Raw genomic sequence first — 19,390 nt, forward strand, 5'->3', positions numbered from 1 at the left:
TTGTTAGACAATGTCTGAAACTTTTGAAATCACAACCATCTAAGGCAGTATAGGAAAGAGAAATAGTAGGGATGTTGAAACACTAAAATAGTAAGTTTTATAAGACAAAAGTGACCTTGCGTTCAGAATAAGATTTCTAGGAATTTATTCTGTTGATTTTAGATTGAATTTGTAGTAAGTAAACAATTAGCTGACTACATAAGGCTAAGGAGTTACTTATCTATAAAACCAAAAATGTGAACTAGTTTATCTCTAGGGTACATTTTATCTCTAAAATGCCAAAAATCAATCTAATATGTTTCCCTGGATTGAATTCCTCAAGGGTCAAGGTTCATGCACCTTTGATATAGTGCTGAATGAAGCATTACTAATAAACATTAAACTGATTTGGATTTAAATACCTCTTATACAGCTCAAATGCAGGCTTGAAAAGTAATGTCCCCATGGCGGTAAAAGCATCAGTATGAGCGTACGTGTGGAAAGATTTGTTGGAAGATCAGTCAGCCCTATTTGATGATGACTTCAGTGGTTTTGGTGCAGCGGTGGAGGCATGGCCACGACAGCATCATCACGGTGAACTTTAACTAAAAACAAGTGGAGAAATCAACAGCCAGGATTTACCCAGGAAATACCTAAATGACATACAGCCCAGAAGAGAGATTTCAAGGCACCATTTTATTGCATTCTAGTGGGAGAGAACAGTTCTCATTATAAAAATTCTAAGAAAAGTTGGAAAAATAATGAGCACCATAAATTAGATTTGAATTTGGCATGCCTTTTAGCCTCAACACATCCCATTCTGTATCCCCTTAAACTGTCAGAGAACAGGCAGGTATGACTCATTCCTCTAACTTGGGTAAGCAGAAATTAAAATAATACTATTTAAGAAATAAATAGCAAAAAGGAAACTATAAAGAAATGGTCAAATAGAATTGCTTAGTTGTTGAGAGAACTATGTAACTCAGCTAAGTGACAACAAAGGGAAAAAACCTAATTAAGTTGCTGAAGAGGGGGAAAATATTTTTTCAGTGGCATAAATCCCAGACCAAAACAAAAACAGAAAAAATGAAAAGATATATGCTTTTAAATAGATGGAAAAAATCCTTGTTTTCTAAAATGTGACCTTAAAGACCCTTGGTAGAAATTCTAATAGCTACAGTTCGATTTCTTTCTATAATAACACTTTTGATACAGAATCACTCTTTATCATTTCATAGTTCCAAAAATGTATTAAAGGCACAATTTTCTCTCTCTCTCTCTATATATATATTATATATTATATATTATATATTATATATAATATATGTTATATATAATATGTTATATATAATATATAATATATAATATATAAATATATATAATATATATTATATAATATATATATTTATATATAATATATATAATATATTTTATATATAATATATATAATATATTTTATATATAATATATAATATATATTTATCTATTATATATAATATATATTATATATTATATATAATATATATTTATCTATTATATATAATATATATTATATAATATATAATATATATATATATTTTTTGAGACAGAGTCTCACTCTGTCGCCAGGCCGGAGTGCAGTGGCACATTCTCGGCTCACTGCAACCTCCGCCTCCCAGGTTCCAGCGATTCTCCTGCCTCAGCCTCCTGAGTAGCTGGTATTACAGGCGCCCGCCACCACGCCCAGCTAATTTTTGTATTTTTAGTAGAGACAGGGTTTCACCAAGTTGGCCAGGATGGTCTTGATCTCTTGACCTTGTGATCTGCCTGCCTCGGCCTCCCAAAGTGCTGGGATTACAGGTGTGAGCCACAAAATACTATATATTTTAAACAAACAAATATTTTTAAGTGTTATGCTTACTACCGACTGCTGCTTACCAGTGTGGTGCATGTTAGCTACTCTGAATGTCGGTTTTTTTATCTGTAAAATGATAGTAAAGGCTGGGTGCAGTGGCTCACACCTGTAATCCCAGCACTTTGGGAGGTGGGTGGATCATTTGAGGTCAGGAGTTCAAGACCAGCCTGACCAATATAGTGAAACCCCATCTCTACTAAAATACAAAAATTAGCCAGGCCTGGTGGCAGATGCCTGTAATCTCAGCTACTTGGGAGGCTGAGGCAGGACAATCGCTTGAACCCTGGAGGCGGAGGTTGTAGTGAGCCGAGATCACACCACTGCACTCCGGTCTGGGCAACAGAGCGAGACTCCCTCTCAAAAAATAAATACATACATACGTACATAAATAAATAAAATGGGAGTAAAAACCTTTACCTCTAGAGTTCCTGGGAGTATAAATTACATGCATTATACATTAAATTACATACATAGTATTGTACTGGATAGCTGGCAGGAGTCCAAAAAATGCTGTAGCAGCTTGCAGATAGTGGTCTTGGTATGCTAAACTCTACTCTGACTCTGACAATTTCCATATTTTTTACCAAATCAGCTTACTGTGCCTCAATTTCAAAATCTTCAAAAATGGCAGTGTGTTCAAAAGCTGTGTGTGTGTGCACGCGTGTGTGTGTGTGTAATATTTATATGTATGTGTGTGTGTGTGAAACATTTGAGATTTGCAGTGTGCTCAGGAATATAAAGCATCTTGGGAAAAAAGATGCCATTCAAATACAAACAAATACTCGTCATTTCCTCCAGTTTTATTGACTAAAAGCATCAGTTGCAACATCTCAAAATCTGATCTATTTCTGTTTTATGGAATTAAAGCTTGATTTAGTACATGTTTTGTGGTCCTTCTGGGTCTAGGAGAGGAACAGACTGAACTGGAAATAAACAAAGCCAAGAATCTTAAGCTAGAGGGTAGAGACCTATTCACTCCCACACCCTGAGGAATTTATGACCAGTAAGTTGCTCTCTAATGAGCACAGAACAAGAGCATTGCATCTTCTCTTAATTAGTTTGACAGATATTCATTTAAATTTGAAAAGATTCCCAGACTTGGGATAGCAAAGGAAAGTCTTGAATTCCTTTTGCATCTTAATTCTGTTTTTGTTATGGTGGCTCTGGGGAATGTCAATATCTGAAGACAAATAAAAACTCATGTCTTCATCCAGGGACCTCCGCATTTTCTATTTATTACTGGCCACAAACCACCAGGTTTCAGTTTGCAGCTGTAAAGTCTGACACAAAAGCAACAGGTTCTGCAATAATGCTGTTGGGCCTGGGTTCTATGAGGGGTGGATTTTTTTTTCTCATGGTTAATAAAGGACAGAGTTTCAAGGCAGGCTTTAAATAGCCATCTTTACATCAGAATAAGTCACCATGTGGGCATCATGAAACCATGAATTGTTTTTACCCATAGGGCATAGTTACCACTAGCCCTTGGTAATCCATGGAAATGAGTAATTGGGAGACCTTATATACTCCCAAGCCATTTTAATCAATAGTAACATTAACCTTTATGAAGGTTGTTAAAATATAGCAAGAGTGCTGATGACTTATTTCACTTTATCATGCTTTAACCTCTAGCTGTGCAGGCTGTTCACTCCAAAACAGTGCCCAGTTAGGTAGCACCAGGGGCCTGCAACCCACCCCTACTTCACTGGCCTGGCCAGGCATCTGTGAGGCTGACTACATAGGCTGAGGGATGCCTTCTCCTCCTGCAAACAAAGAAAGCCTCATGGGCTGGTTGTGGACTTGACTGAATAGAGCTGCTATTGAGGAAATGTCCAAGCATACACAACCTTGGGAAGAAGGCACAACACTTGCCTAATCTACCAAAGCACAGTTTTTAGCTCTCGAGGGAGTGCATTCGTTCATCAGTGAGCCTGGTTCAGCTTCACTTTGGCAAGTGCCCCCTACCCTGTCTCTCTCCCCTCACTACCATTTTCCCCATTACCTTAGAGCAGATTCCTTTTACTAATCAACTCATCTTAATGAAGCCAGAATGCAACATTCAAGGAAAGGGGGCTGGTATTTGAGTTCTGATTTAAAGAAAAAGAGGCAGAGCTTGCAAAGCATCACCTGTTGTTCTCTCAGTCCATTGGCCTGGTCATTAGATTATACTCTCTGGAAAGCTGATTTGATTGATTGGACAGAGATGGTATAGCACAGCACAGCACAGCACAGCACAGCACAGCACAGCACAGCACACCACAGCATACCACAGCACAGCACACCACAGCGTCATGTCAGAAGGCCTGGGGAAAACCCCTGCTTTACCACTTACTGGAATAACCTTGAGCAAGTTACTTCATCTCTTTGAGAATCCATTTCTCCCTCAGTAAAATAAGAATGATAATATGAGGCTTGGGTGAGTTAATACATGTAAAGTGCTGAACACTTGCTATGGAAAGCAGTGGGTCTCAAGTCTTGGGCCCTGGACCAGCAGCATTACCTGGGAACTTGTTAGAAATACAAATCTCAGGTCCCAAATAAAACTTAGGGGTATAGGAGAAAACACTTGCAAGTAATATGTCTGACAAGGTGTTAATATCCAGAATATATAAAGAACCCCAAAACTCAACAACAACAACAAAACAAGCAACCCAATTAAAAAATGGGCAAAGGACTTGAGCTGACATTTTTCCAAAGGAGATATACAAATGGCCAATAAGTACATGAAAAGATGCTCAACGTCACTAATCATCAGGGAAATTTAAATCAAAACCACTATCAAAAACACAGAAAATAATAAGTGTTGGCAAGGATATGGAGGAATTGGAACGTTTCTACACTGTTGGTAGGAATATAAAATGGTGCAACAGTAGGAAAAACAGTATGAGTATTACTCAAAAAATTAAAGGTAGGATTACCATATGATCCAGGATTCTATTTCTAGGTATACACCCAAAAAAACTGAAAGCAGAGTCTCAAAGAGACATTATGTCCACCTGTGTTCATAACATTATTCACAATAGCCAAATGACAAAAGCAGCCCCAGTGTCCATCAGTGGATGAATGGATAAACAAAATGTGGCACATATATACAATGGAATATTACTCAGCCCTAATAAGGAGTGAAATTCTGACACATGCTACACGACACAAGGTTCATAAACGAACCTTGAGGACATGATACTAAGTGAAATAAGCCAGTTCCACACACACACAACTAACTATGTGATTCCATTTACAAGAGGTACTTAGAGTAGTCAAACTCATAGACAGAAATTAGAATGGTGGTTGCCAGGGGCGAGGGGTTTGGAGAAATGGGGAGTTATTTTTTAATGGGTACAGAGTTTCAGTTTTACAAGATGGAAAGAGTTCTGTGGATGAATAGTTGCGATGGTTGTATAACAATGTAAATGTATGTAATACTACTGAACTGTACACTTAAAAATAGTTCAGATGATCATTCTTATGTGTATTTGACCAATTTTAAACAGAAACTCAGTGGTGGGGACTAGCAATCTGACAATCTGAGTTGTAATAGTTCCTCTAGGTAGTTCTTTTTTTCTTTTTGAGATGGAGTCTTATGCTGTTGCCCAGGCTAGAGCGCAGTGGCATCATCTTAGCTCACTGCCACCTCTGGCTTGCAAGTTCAAGCAATTCTCTTGCCTCAGCCTCCCAAGTAGCTGGGATTACAGGTGTGTGCCACCATGTCCAGCTAATTTTTTTTTTTTTGGCATTTTTTTTAGTAAAGACAGGGTTTTGCCATGTTGGCCAGGCTGGTCTCGAACTCCTGACCTCAGGTGATCCACTTGCCTTGGCCTCTCAAACTGCTGGGATTACAGCCGTGAGCCACTGTGCCGGGCCCCTCTAGGTAGTTCTGATGCTTGCTCAAAATTGAGAAATACTAATGTAGAGCAAGTGTTTAATAAATGGTGGCTGATATCAGCCAGGCACTGTGGCTCACTCCTGTAATCCCAGTGCTTTGGAAGGCCGAGGTAGGCAGATCATCTGAGGTGCGGAGTTCAAGACCAGCCTGGCCAACATGGTGAAACCCCGTCTTTACTAAAAATACAAAAATTAGTTGGGTGTGTTAGTGGGCATCTGTAATCCCTGCTACTCGGGAGGCTGAGGCAGGAGAATCACTTGAACACGGGAGGTGGAGGTTGCAGTGAGCCAAGATCACGCCATTGCACTCCAGCCTGGGAGACAAGAGCAAAACTCCATTTCAAAAACTAAATAACTAAATAACTAACTAACTAACTAAATAAATAAATTTAACTAACTAAATAATTTAACTAAATTTAACTAAATAAATAACTAACTAAATAAATAAATAAGTGGTGGCTGATACTATTATAATAGCAATTATTATTATTAAGTATTATCAGTAACATATAAATAGTGCTCAATATAGTTTGATTTCTAGTATATTTCCTAATATTCTAATTTTGAAAATTAGTGAGTCATATTTGGAAAATTTTACTAAGTGAATTAGGATATACAATTAACAAGAACACTTCTCTAACCATTCAACATTTAGGAAAGCTTGTATATGTTTATAATTTCCTGATAACTGAATGGAGAGGGGCAGTTATTTCATTTCTGGAGTATACATTGAACCTTGCAAATTCAAGTAATCCTTTGTCCAGGCCTCTAGTACATCATAATCCATATAGACAATCTGTTTTGGTTTGCTTGTTTGTTTGTTTGTTTGTTTTGGAGACAGGATCTTGCTCTGTCGGCCAGGCTGGAACACAGATCACAGCTCATTGTAACCTCGAACTCCTGGGCTCAAGCAATCCTCTTGCTTCAGCCTCCTGAGTAGCTAAGACTACAGGTTTATGCCACCATGCCCAGCTAATTTTTGTTTTTATTTTGGAGAGATAGGGTCTTACTATGTTGCCTAGGCTGGCCTCATGAGATTCTCCTGCCTCAGCCTCCCAAACTGTTTAGATTACAGGCATGAGCCACTGCAACTGGCCCTCAGAATCCGTATCTAACCATATTTCTCTTCAGGATCAGAAGTCTTTAAAAAAGAAATGTGAAAAACCAAATTATGTTGTAAACTCTTAGTTTCCTTTCAAATGACCCCAGTCTATCAGAATAGACTAGATGTTAAGAGCAGTGTTAGCAGGCAATTAAGTCTTTTGTGCCTATCCACCACTTCCTAACATTTACCTAAATAGAGAGTCTAGAATATCATGTTTACACCATTATGTATTCTGTCTGGAAGTAACAGTATAAAAGATAACATTAATTTACTTTTTTTCAGTGGATGCTACTGAACTGTGAACATCTCATTAGGCTTGAGTTTAGATTTTCAAACTTGTCTCAGGAAGCTGTTGCTACCTGGTACCCATTTTGTTTTATTTTTATTTATCTTTTGGAGGACAAGGAGAGAATGACTTTGAAAAATCACCTAGGCAAGAAAGGGGAAGACTTTTCTGCAAGGAAAATGGATCATACTTCGTTTTCCTTCATAAAGGGTAATGAGGATATAATCTCAAAGCTACGCTTGACCATCTGTCAAACCAAAGCAAATAAGCCAGTGCCTGTTTTTCCTTATTGTAAAACTAGAAGAGAAGATAACCATCGTGTGGCAGTTGTCTAGCCAAAGAAAACCACCCTCATTTCAGAAAATGTTTACTTTTTCACTCTCATTGAGTGATATGCCATCAAGGTATGAGTTAGATGTTGGCGTTTTGTGGAAAGGTTTTCTTTGTTTAGCAAAACCACAGCTGTTCATTTCTGGTAATTTTGAATTTCCTAAAAAGTGGCCATAGCTTCAGAATTTGATTTTTAATAACCTTTAGCAGACTGAGAGTTTTTCTGGTTTGAAGATTATATTGAAACACCAAAAAAAAGTAGAGTGGTTTGTGTTTTACTTTATGTGTTAATGTGAAATTTGGAGATGAAGCCTCTTTGTTGCTGAAATAACTGCATCCCCTCGTTTTCCGCTGTCCACTTTTATATATTTCCTAAATATCCACAGATCTTGATACACTCTTGTAGTGATTTGATTCTTGTTTTGTTCATATGTGTGTTTTTTTCCAGTAATGTACACCTTTGGGAATCCACCCCCAGCTTTTCCATGATTTCTTCTGTGATTTGGGTTTTATTTTTAAATGCTATTGGCATCCGTGTAGAGGGATCCTGCCGTTACCCGTCTCCAGATCTTAAGGTTGTCTCCCTATTCTGTTGATTGAGAGATCCAAAGTCAAAGGTGAGTCAGGGATTTGGTGTGCAGGTTCTCACTGATGAATATGTTTTCTCCAGACCCAGCTGGGGGGTTAAGATTCAGGCAATTGGTGACGAGAGGGGCTGCTTTCCTCCAAGTTCAGTAGCCCTCCCTCAAATGAGAAACTATTTCGCAACAATCTCAACCCATTTGTCCTCCACTGTGGATAGGGAAGGGGGAGGGGCTTGCTTGAAGAGTTCTAAGGTGATTTTTTTCCCATTAAAAAAATTGCAGTAAAGTATACATAACATTAAATTGACCATTTTAACTATTTTAAGTATATAATTTGGTGGCAATAAGCACCTTCACATTGTTGTGAGACTGTCACCACTAGCCATCTTTAAGTGAGTTGAAGATGATTTTTTTAAAGTCACTTCTTGCCTCAGCTCCCAAATTCCAGTTGACTTTGTGCGCCCTCTCTCTGTGTGTCTCTCTCTCTCTTAAAGTCTACGTTCTCATTCTGATTATTTAACTTGGAGCGTGTGAAGGATTTTTTTTTTAACACTGCGTGATGAATTGGTCTCAGTGGAATTCAAACGATCTCGTTGTTTTGGTTATTTCTTATCAGGAATGCTAGATTTCTTTCTAAGAGCCATGGCAGAGGTGAAGGGGTACAAGGGAGCCACCTCCTTTTAAGTCAATTTAGCAAAAGTGAGAAAATGGTGGGGTGATGGGAAGTCATTCCTGGGTGTTCAAGGGGCATCCTGGCTCCCTGAAGAAACTGAGACTCCCAGTTTTTACCTAGTGAACTTTCTGGCTGTACTTTAGGGCAAACTCCTTATTGTTTTTATCTTTGCCCTCCATTGATAAGAACTTCTTAAGGTCACAGTGTCCTTGGGTAAAGAAGCCAGGCAGAGGAAAGTTCTTTAATATTTACCTAGTGTGCACGCCATACCAGGAACTCTACAAGGAAACACACGGAACATGCACAGCCTCTAGATCAGCCTGACTTGGGGAGACTGCCTGTCAGGCACACCCTGTGCTGGCTCCAGCTTCTGGAGTTTCTAGGGAATCATACCTGAAGGGATTATCATCTTCACCCAGTGTCCGGATCATCGGCCATGGAAGTTTGTTTGTTCGACACAGGCTGAATCAGTTCCATGTTGAATAAGACACGTTCTCCTTCTTGAAATATTCTTAGAACAATGTTTTCATTTTCTCCAAGGAAAAACTTGCTCAGACACAGTTCTTTCTGATCCAAACCCCCTGCTCGCCTCTGCCTCCTCTCATTGTTGTAAAACCCAAGTGTTTCTATTCCTCTACTCTAAACTCGCTCACAGGGAATTCTGCCTTTTGATTTGGAGGTATATTTTTCCATCCACATATGGCAGTATCCAGTAATAATATTATACATCTAAAGGAAGGAGCAAAATTTTAATCTGTGTGCAGCTGCATGAATCCTGCTTCTCTCCTATGGCAGGATTTTCTAGTTAAACCTCTGGCTAGTTGGAAGATGATATTAGTTATAGAACTAGTTTGTTTAGCCAAAAAAGATATAAGTGGAAGCAGCGCTGATGATATAGAAATACTTAAAACTTTGTAGAGACAATCTGAAGACCTAATTGGTGTGTTAGTCAGTAAGTTTTAACTCCCTTTAAATTGAGAATGAATCCCAGGGCCCAACATTATGAGATGCTAAGTAGCTTCTAAAGGGATTACTGTCAGACTTAAAAGTGTTTTCTTTTGGCCAGAGCTTTAATGGTCTTCATATAAAATATCAGCTGCTATTACTATTAAACTTTCTATACTGAAAAATAATTTAGTATAATAATGATATTATTTCAGGCAAGATTTAGTTACATGTTACAAATACTTTAAAAAGTAGGCTGGGCATGGTGGCTCACACCTGTAATCCCAGCACTTTGGAACACTGAAGTAGGAGAATCCATTCAGCCCGGTAGTTTGAGAACAGCTTGGGCAACATAGCAAGACCCCATCTCAATCAATCAATCAATCAATCAAGAAGCCGGATGTGGTGGCATGCTCCTGTAGTCCCAGCTACTTGGGAGGCAGAGGCAGAAGGATCACTTGAAGCCAGGAGTTTGAGTTTGCAGTGAGCTATATGATTGCACCACTGCACTCTAACCTGGGGGACAGAACAAGACCCTGTCTCTAAAGAAAAAAAAAAAGTAGACACTATTGAATAGCCAACTAAGTTAGAGTTGAATCCATGTAATATCAGTCATCCTAGCATCTTGTGAGGTGGGTAAACACCAAGTCAGCTTCTATGTTATAAAAACAAAACAAAACAGAGGCAGAAGGGAGAATTCCCAGCATAACAAGTTGGTGGGGGCATTGTAGGGTAGGTAGGTGGTTCAGCGTTCCTCCTCAAATATCCCTAACTCCCACTTCACTGCTGGGTCCAGTGCAGGGAACTCTTCTACAGTATTTCTGCTTACCCAGCCTCTCCTTGCATGGTTTCCCACTACTGGACAAGTCAGCTCATTTCTTATCTGCATGGCTCTAATTGTTAGAAAGTTGAAATTGTGAGTCCTCAACACTCTACCTTCAATAATTGCTGGCCATACTTATAGCCAAGACAAGCTGTTACTTTATGCTGTCAAGTTTTAGAACACATGCAGAGCTCACATAAAGCATTTACCATGGATTGTTAGTGTTTTAACAGAGTTGCAAGGAGTTGCAAGGAGTCAAGTACCAACAGTACATGAGAAATATCTTATCCGTCTCATTAACACCTCCTTTGCTTTGATAAAAAGTACTCAGGTGGTCTTGGGAACATACTACAGATGTGCAGCTCGGCATGGAAATTGGAAAACTCAGATAGGGCTTCGATGGAAGTCACCCATTCAAACCTGTCTTCAACTTCCATTCGACTCCTCTTGTTATAATGTTGATAGCAAGGAAGAAAGGGCCATACCTAGGTTCAAGTAGTGGGCATATCTGAGAAGAGGGCTGGGGGATAGCTGGTCACTCAGCTACGGCTTTTATTGGCCATGCTGTATGCTCAACTTCACTCCTGAGGAAATGGGATCAAGAACAACACAATATCACTTTTGCTCAGCAAGCCACTATATCATATAATCACAGAGCTAGAAGGTCAACCCCCGTATTTTACAGATTGTAAAACAGATTTAATAGCCTTTGACAGAAGGTTTGTAAACCTAAATGGCTACAGGACCAAGAAAGAAACACAAATGAATGAAATGTTCCGGGTGCAAAATCTAAATAGCCCCTTTTTCGTTTTTCTTGTTTGTTTGTTTGTTTGTTTGTTTGTTTGAGACAGAGTCTCGCTCTGTCGCCCAGGCTGGAGTGCAGTGCAGTGGCAAGATCTCGGCCCACTGCAAGCTCCACCTCCCAGGTTCACACCATTCTCCTGCTTCAGCCTCCCTAGTAGCTGGGACTACAGGCTCCCTCCACCATGCCTGGCTAATTTCTTGTATTTTTAGTAGAGACAGGGTTTCACCGTGTTAGCCAGGATGGTCTAGATCTGCTGATCTAGTGATCCGCCTGCCTCGGCCTCCCAAAGTACTGGGATTACAGGCGTGAGCCACTGCGCCTGGTCCTAAATGGCCCTTTTTTCAAGAACACAATGAGGAGTGGTGAGGACTGGGGCAAATGGAGGACTGGTGCCCCATCTAAAGGAGTCAGCTGCTTCTCAACTCTAATACGTTATTTTTATTTATTTTTTATTTTACTTTAAATTTTGGGATACATGTGCAGAATGTGCAGGTTTGTTACATAGGTATACATGTGCCATGGTGGTTTGCTGCACCCATCAGCCTGTCATCTACGTTTTAAGCCCTGCATGCATTAGGTATTTGTCCTAATGCTCTCCCTCCCTTTTCTCCCCACCCACTAACAGGCCCTGATGTGTGGTGTTCCCCAATAGGTTCTTACGATGAAGGAATGCAGACCCAGTGTTTCCAGAAATCTGGATTTTTAAGTGAACCATCACAAATGACTCAATTTGAAATTTGAAAGCATTATGTGGAATAACATGGTATAGGCCAACCAAAACAAGCCTGGGAGTCAAATGCCATTTGCAGACGCTGGCCTAGGGTCAGAGAGGCTCATGGAAGGGTTGTGTCCTGAGTAAGGGCATTCGAGATATGAATGAGTCCAGATGGTTTTCTACAATAGGCCTTTGCCAATCCCTTCCCTCTTCTCCAGAAAAAAATTGAGCTATGATTTGTGCCATTCTGGGAGAAATGCCTGTTGCCCTCTGAGATCAAGGAGCTTATCAGGGTGCAGAGGAGGAAGCTAGCTGAGAATGGGAGTGTGGAGCATGGATACAAAAGCAGCAAGGACAGAGCATGAACGCAGGAGGCACAAAGTTCTAGCACATTTGAAGACGCGCCTAAACTCTTGCATTAGAACCTTCAACATTTTTCCCCCTTTCCTAAAATTGTCCCTTTGCTTACTACATATTTTCAGTACCGTCTTCAACCAAAAGCATAGTTAATGGATTTGATGTCAACGCTCTCAAGTCTTAATACACCGTGTTACCTGTGACTTCGACTGACATATCCTTTCCAGGGGATCAGATGGGAAGGGTGCCTGACAGGAACACTGGAGAATTTCAGTCCTGATTTGAAATGAATGACTTAAGCCAACTGATGCCGAAACGTGGTGTGTTCAGAGGACCCGCTGGAGGAATGCAGCGTTGTGCCTCTCCCCATTTATCATGGTGTTTACAAATCCTGTTAGAAGTTGAAAGTAAATTATCATCCTGCTCTTAATGACTGTTTTTTAGCTAAGAATTTTAGAGGTGATTGAGCATGAACCCATCACTGTAGTCATGTGAAGGAGTGGAGGGAAAGGAGTGGGGGAAGCACCCAGGGCATGTATCATACTTGATCTAGGAAAGATGCCCATGGCCAGGTCTGGAAAGCCGGAAGCACCTCTCCTTCAGATCATTCCCGTCCCAGTTGAATGGCTTATAAAATGTGGGGTGTTTCACATTCACATTCACTGGGATTTGAGTTTTGATCAGGAGACAGGATCAAAGAAACCTCAGTTTCAGATATGTGTACAAATGTGAGTGGTGCATCAAGTGAGGAAGACAACGACTTCGCTTCAAGGAACTCCATGCTAATCTCCCAGGCTTCTCAGTCATCATATCTGAGAATATTTATCTTAGAGGAGAGAAGACTCAGAGGGGTTGTGTCTGCCTTCTGATACTTGAAAAGACCGTTATGGGAAAGCAGGATTAGACTCCATAGGGCAGAATTAGGACCAGTGGGTTAAAGCTAAAGGGAAGCAGAAGTCAGTTTGACGTTAGGTTTGACATTAGATTCTTTGAAAATAAAAAAGGCCTGGGGTTGGACAACATCTTGGTAGCAGATGTTCTAAAAAAAAAATTGCAGCATCATACAGGGGTTAGGTAAGACGAAGTTCCTGTTCTCATTTAACCTTGAGATTCTGATTCGAATCTGGTTTGGAATCTTGAATGGACAAACCCTCATGCATTTTCTGCCTCCTGGATCATAAATAATGTTTTTAAAACAATCATCTGGAAACAAATTACATAAACAATAATCTGATTTGTACACACATGTTCATAGCAGCATTATTCACAGTAGCCAAAAGGTGGAAGCAACTAAGTGTTCATTGATAGATGAATGGATAAACAAAATATAGTGTATCCATTCGAATGTACACACACACACACACACACACACACACACGATGAAATATCATTCAGCCTTAAAAAAATGAAATTCTGACTCATGCTATCCCATGGATGAAACTTGAGGATGTTATACTAAGTGAAATAAGCCAGTCACAAAAAGACAAATACGTCTGATTCCGATTTTCTGAGGTACCTAGAGTAGTCAAACTCATTGAGAGAAAAAGTAGAATGGTGGCTGTCAGGGACTGGGTAAGTGGGGAAAGGGAGAGCTGTTGCTTAATGGTGACTTTCAGTTTTGCGAGATGAGAAGCATCCTGTGGATGGATAGTGGTGATGGGATGCAGCAATATGTATGCGCTTAACACTATGAACTGTACACCAAAAAATGACTCAGATAGTAAATTGCATGTGTATTCTACCACAATTTAAAACTACCTAAAGAAATAACAATAATTGGTCTACCAATTGGACTTCCTTCCTGCAGAAGTTAACATGGAACAGATAGTGAAGTTAAACACGTAATAAAAGAGATACAAAATGTGAGCAAATCTCAGGAGTCAAAATTAAATGAATGTGTATTTAAAAATCAACATACTTTGCATTTGAAAGGTGAAGTAGCACTGTATTTTAACTGAATGAGTATTACCCGCAGTGGTTAAGAGCACAGGCTCCAGAGCCAGAATCCTGGGTTCAAGTCCTGGCTCTGTCTTAGACTAGACTTTGGGAAAATTACTTAATCTCTCTGTGCCTCAGTTTGATTATCTGCAGAAATAGAGTTATTTGTGGGACAAGTAAGAGGATGTATAAAACATTTAGAACTGAGCATGGCAGATCATAGTAGATTAATAATGCTAGCTGCTGTTGTTGTTATAAGGCAGAATGAAAGGCTGTGTTTAGAGTTGACCTGATGTACTAAATTTTACTCATTTTTTCCCCTAAAGAATTTATTTAATTCAAATAATAACCATGTTGGTGTTTGAATGGTATATAATACTTTAACTGAATATTTTTCTGTCCCAGTGGGTGACATTATAAAAATTATGAGAATGATGATACATTAATATAAAGAAGTTTTTGTAATGTAAGGAAATTTACTTTTGACCACAGTCCCATATTTTTCGGGCTTCAACTTTGTAGACTTATGCTAAGATGTATGACTACTCCATTGCATCACAGAAATGTAATTTAATCATCTAAGGGTTTTTGGTTTGTTATTAAAGTTCTAATTCTCTAAGTCATAGTGTGAGGCTAATAGTGTTTTCTGAGTTCTAAGAATTGACCTATATTTATTGTATTTTCTAACCAATAATTAACACATAGAATATTAATTAAAATAAGAAAATTAATTTAAGGTACCTGCATAGTCCTGTAAAATCTAAAATTTTTTAACACTAAAATATTAACTGTTAGAATGAGAATTTGAAACTCATAAACACATAAGGTGTTTGTTTACTGTATATTAGATTTGAAAATTATGTATACATGTATCTCCACATTAGTGTAATTTGAGCTGAGCTTAGAAACAAGATGCTGGCAAGCATGAAAAGTTGAACATCATGAACATAAATGTGGCTGGGCGCAGTGGCTCATGCCTGTAATCCCAACACTTTGGGAGTCCAAGGCAGGAGGATTGCTTGAGGCCAGAAGTTCAAAACCAGCTTGGGCAACACAGGGAGACTCCATATCTAAAAATGAAAATTAAAATAATTAGCTGGGCATGGTGGCATGTGCCTATAGGCCTAGCTACTTGGGGAGGCTGAGGTGGAAGGATCACTTGAGTCCAGGAGTTCAAGGGTGCAGTGAGCTATGATCATGCCATTAAACTCCAGCCTGGATAACAGAGGGAGACTGTCTCTAAAAAAAAGTAATTAATTTTGTTAAAACCACAACTTTTACATAAGCAGTTACTATATTAAAGATGTATGCAATGACTATTCATTCCTCAAATATTTTTGATTCCTTGTTATGTGACAGGCTACCCTGCTTACCAATAATACAGATTGAGGACTTAATTTTTTAAATCCTTAAACTTTTTATTTGAAAATAATTTCAAACTTAATAGGAAAGTTATAAGAGTAAGAACAGTACACAAAGCACTCATTTACCTTTTATCCAGTTTCACCTATTGTCCCCATTTGCTTTATCACATATCCTATGTACTATAATATTTTTTGAACCACTGAGGATAAGTTAGAGTGTGGCCCTTTTATGCCTCAATATTTCAGTGCATATTTCCTAAGAACATAGATATTCTCTTTTATAGCTACAGTACAATTGTCAACTCTAGTAATTTTAACATTGATGTAATACTTTATTTTCTGAATTTCAGTTTTGTTAGTTGACACAATAATGTCCTTTATAGCTTATTTTTTCCTTCCAGTATAGGATCCAATCCCAGGCCAGGTATTGTATTTAGTTCTCATGTCTTTTTAGTTGATTTTTTCTTGAGACGAAGTCTCACTCTGTCACCCAGGCTGCAACCTCTGCCTCCCAGGTTCAAGTGATTCTACTGCCTCAGCCTCCCCAGTAGCTGGGATAACAGGCACCTGCCACCATGCCCGGCTAATTTTTGTATTTTTAGTAGAGACGGGGTTTCACAGTGTTGGTTAGGCTGGTCTCAAACTCCTGACCTTAAATGATCCACCTGCCTTAGCCTCCCAAAGTGTTGGGATTACAGGCATGAGCCACCGTGCCCAGCCTTCTTTTTCATTTCTTTTAATCTGGAACATGTGCCAGCTTTTCTTTAATGAATTGTCATTTTTGAAGAATATAATCCTCCTTGTTTTCAATAAAGGACCAAGAACACTTAATTTGACTTTCTGACCCATATTGTGTTTGAATGAAAGATGATTTACTCTGCTGGATTCTCTGCAGAGCCCCGTGATCACAGTGCTGAGTCCCTGTGTCATAGTACTTCAGCCTGGAATATGAAGTTTCTAAATGGACCAATCCAGTCTTGGGAGAGCAGCCTGCTCTTAAAGAGGGTTATTGACTAAATGTCTTCACATTGTAGTGAAATTTATAAACATATAAGCATTTGCCTAAAAATTTCTGAAATACTGAGTAATCCCATGGTCGTTTATTCAATTATTTTCATAGAAGTGTGAAAGCAAGTAGTAAAAGAGCTGAGGGGTGTATCCAGAAGTTCAATGGAAACATGGGGATACAGACTTACTATCTAATGAGAGGCAAGCTACTGTTTTTATTGTAAGAGACAGAGCTGTAATGGTTTAGAGGAAAAGTGGCGAAGATTTGAATTAGGGGGTTGTAGTAGAATGAAGTAGAGGGGACAGTCACACAAACCCAGAGGGCTTTAAGAAACAATAGGATTGGCCAGGCTTGGTGGCTCATGCCTCTAATCCTAACACTCTGGGAGGCCGAGGCGGGTGGATCACCTGAGGTCAGGAGTTCGAGACCAGCCTGGCCAACATGGCAAAACCCTGTCTCTACTAAAAATACAAAAATTAGCCGGGAGTGGTGGCGCATGCCTGTAATCCCACCTACTCGGGAGGCCGAGGCAGGAGAATTACTTGAACCTGGTGGAGGGGAGAGGGGGGAGTTGCAGTGAGCTGAGATGGTGCCACTGCACTCCAGCCTGGGTGACAGACCAGGAATCCATCTCAAAAAAAAAAAAAAAAAAAAAAAGAAGAAGAAGAAAAGAAAAAGAAACAATAGGGTTTGATCACTAATTGTGAGGGATGTTTGAAGCTCATCGACTTGTGGAATTGTGAGGTTGTTAGTAGAAATGGGCAATTTGGGAAGACAGTCTGGGACTTTTTTGTTTGTTCTGGGAAAAGGTGATGATTTTGGTCTTGGAGAGGTCTTGGGCTCTGCTGATGAAGGTGTCCAACAGGCAGTTGGAAATGTAGAATAAAGCCAAGGAGAGCATCCAAAGACATGTTAGAGATATGGGAATTATCTACATACAGGGTGACCATTAAAGATGAGAATGAATGGGATCCCCAAGGGCGAGAGCAGAAGTGCCCGGGAGAGGAGGGCTGGTACCTTGGTACTTACAGGAAGAAGTAAACCTAGCACAAATGACAGGTGGAGGACTAATAAGAACACATTGTTTCAGAGGCCAAGGGAAGAAAGTTTTAGACAGAGGGAATGGTTGGCAATGCCAACAGCAAGGGAGTGTGTAGACACTGAGAAGAGGCAGGCAGATTTGGCAATTGAGGTGGAGCCGTTTGGACAAACTTGAAAGCCTGACTACAGGGGATTAATAAACGTGAGCGGAGAATGCGGAGGCAGAGGCGGAAAGGGCAGGGGCCTGTGTGGCAATGTTCAGCTCTAGAGGCAGTGAAAAGATGGGGACGTAGGGTCACCAGGCTGAGGAACCCCATGACCATCTTCCTGTGTAATGTTCAGTCTTTCATCGTAGTGAGGAGGCATTTCTCCACTCTTTAATGACTCTTTTAAATCATTCAACAGTCACTTCTACCCAGAAGCAGATGAAAGGATGAAGGGGCACTTTTCCCTGGGTCAGCAGGAGAACAGCACCTTATCAGCACCATTATGTGATCTGAAGGGACTAGGATTAAAACCCTTAAGCATCCTGCCCTCCAGGGAAATGTGGAAACCTGAAGCAGTCCCTTATAACAGAAAGACTCTAGAAAAGTAAAGCTGGTTTCAGTGGGATTTCTGTGGTTTTCTCCATTGATTTTTCATTTCCACCTCCAAGATCCTTTTATTGCCAAGTATTAAAAAAAAAAAAAAAATCTTCCTGTCAGTCAAGGGCAGAGTCTCAGCACTGCAGAGAGCCTCACACTGGGCTAACACCTGTCCCAGGAAGTTACCGAATGACAAGCTCAGGTGATCATCAGACTGTTCCAGAAACCCTGTCAGGAGCTGCAGAGTCACCTGGTATGTTAGCCCAGCAGGCCCAACACGTCCCTTCAGAGAGGCTGGACTAACGCTGATTAAGAGAAAACACAAACAGTACAAAGAAGGATTGCATATAGGAATTATTTTACACACCTTTCTAGTTCACAAACCACCACCTTTGCACCAAAGCAAACTTGGGCTGTTGAGCCTTGGAGGTTATTTATTTATATGTGCAGGGCAGTGGTTTGGGTGAACCTTGATTTTCTCACCATCATTCTTTCTTTTTCCTTCTACCTTAGGGAACAGACAGACCCTCTGTCACATTTTTATAAAGAGTAGTTGTCCTGGTGTTTTCAAAGTTGGGTTGTGCCTCAGAAACAAAACAGAAATTACAAAGAAGTGTATGAAATGAATCAGTGTGTTAACATCTGAACTAATATGGAGTAAGTGTTTATGCTGCTTGTTTCAGAACTGCATATTCAGCATGAGATACAGGTCCCAGTTGCCTAAATAACATAGTTCCAGTGTTTTCTTTAGGTCTGAGACAGTTTGAATGTTCTTTTTTTTTTTTTTTTGAGATGGAGTCTCGCTCTGTTACCCAGGCTGGAGTACAATGGCATGATCTCTGGCTCACTGCAAACTCCACCTCCCGGGTTCAAGTGATTCTCCTGCCTCAGCTTCCCAAGTAGCTGGGATTACAGGCACCTGCTACCACGCCTAGCTAATTTTTATATTTTTAGTAGAGTCGGGGTTTCACCATGCTGGGCAGGCTGGTCTTGAACTCCTTACCTCAGGCTATCCACCCACCTCGGCCTCCCAAAGTTCTGGGATTGCGCACAGCTGAATGTTCTTCCATTCTTTATAT

General features: G+C 39.9%; 1 protein-coding gene across 4 annotated transcripts in view; it reads left to right on the forward strand.

Moving 5' to 3' along the window:
- The window catches only part of SHROOM3 (shroom family member 3), a 350,049-nt gene that overhangs the window by 172,306 nt on the left and 158,353 nt on the right, over positions 1–19,390 (forward strand). The window contains exons 1-2 of one of the 4 annotated variants that reach the window (XM_063663774.1): positions 7,264–7,353; positions 7,922–8,090. The exons of the other annotated variants lie outside the window; for them this stretch is intronic. The gene's annotated coding sequence lies outside the window, so the exon portion shown is untranslated. Of the gene's footprint in view, positions 1–7,263; positions 7,354–7,921; positions 8,091–19,390 lie in introns of those variants that run through there. 4 annotated transcript variants of the gene reach the window in all.

This window comes from Pongo pygmaeus, chromosome 3 (genome assembly GCF_028885625.2).
Source record: "Pongo pygmaeus isolate AG05252 chromosome 3, NHGRI_mPonPyg2-v2.0_pri, whole genome shotgun sequence".
Taxonomy (NCBI): Eukaryota; Metazoa; Chordata; class Mammalia; order Primates; family Hominidae; genus Pongo; species Pongo pygmaeus.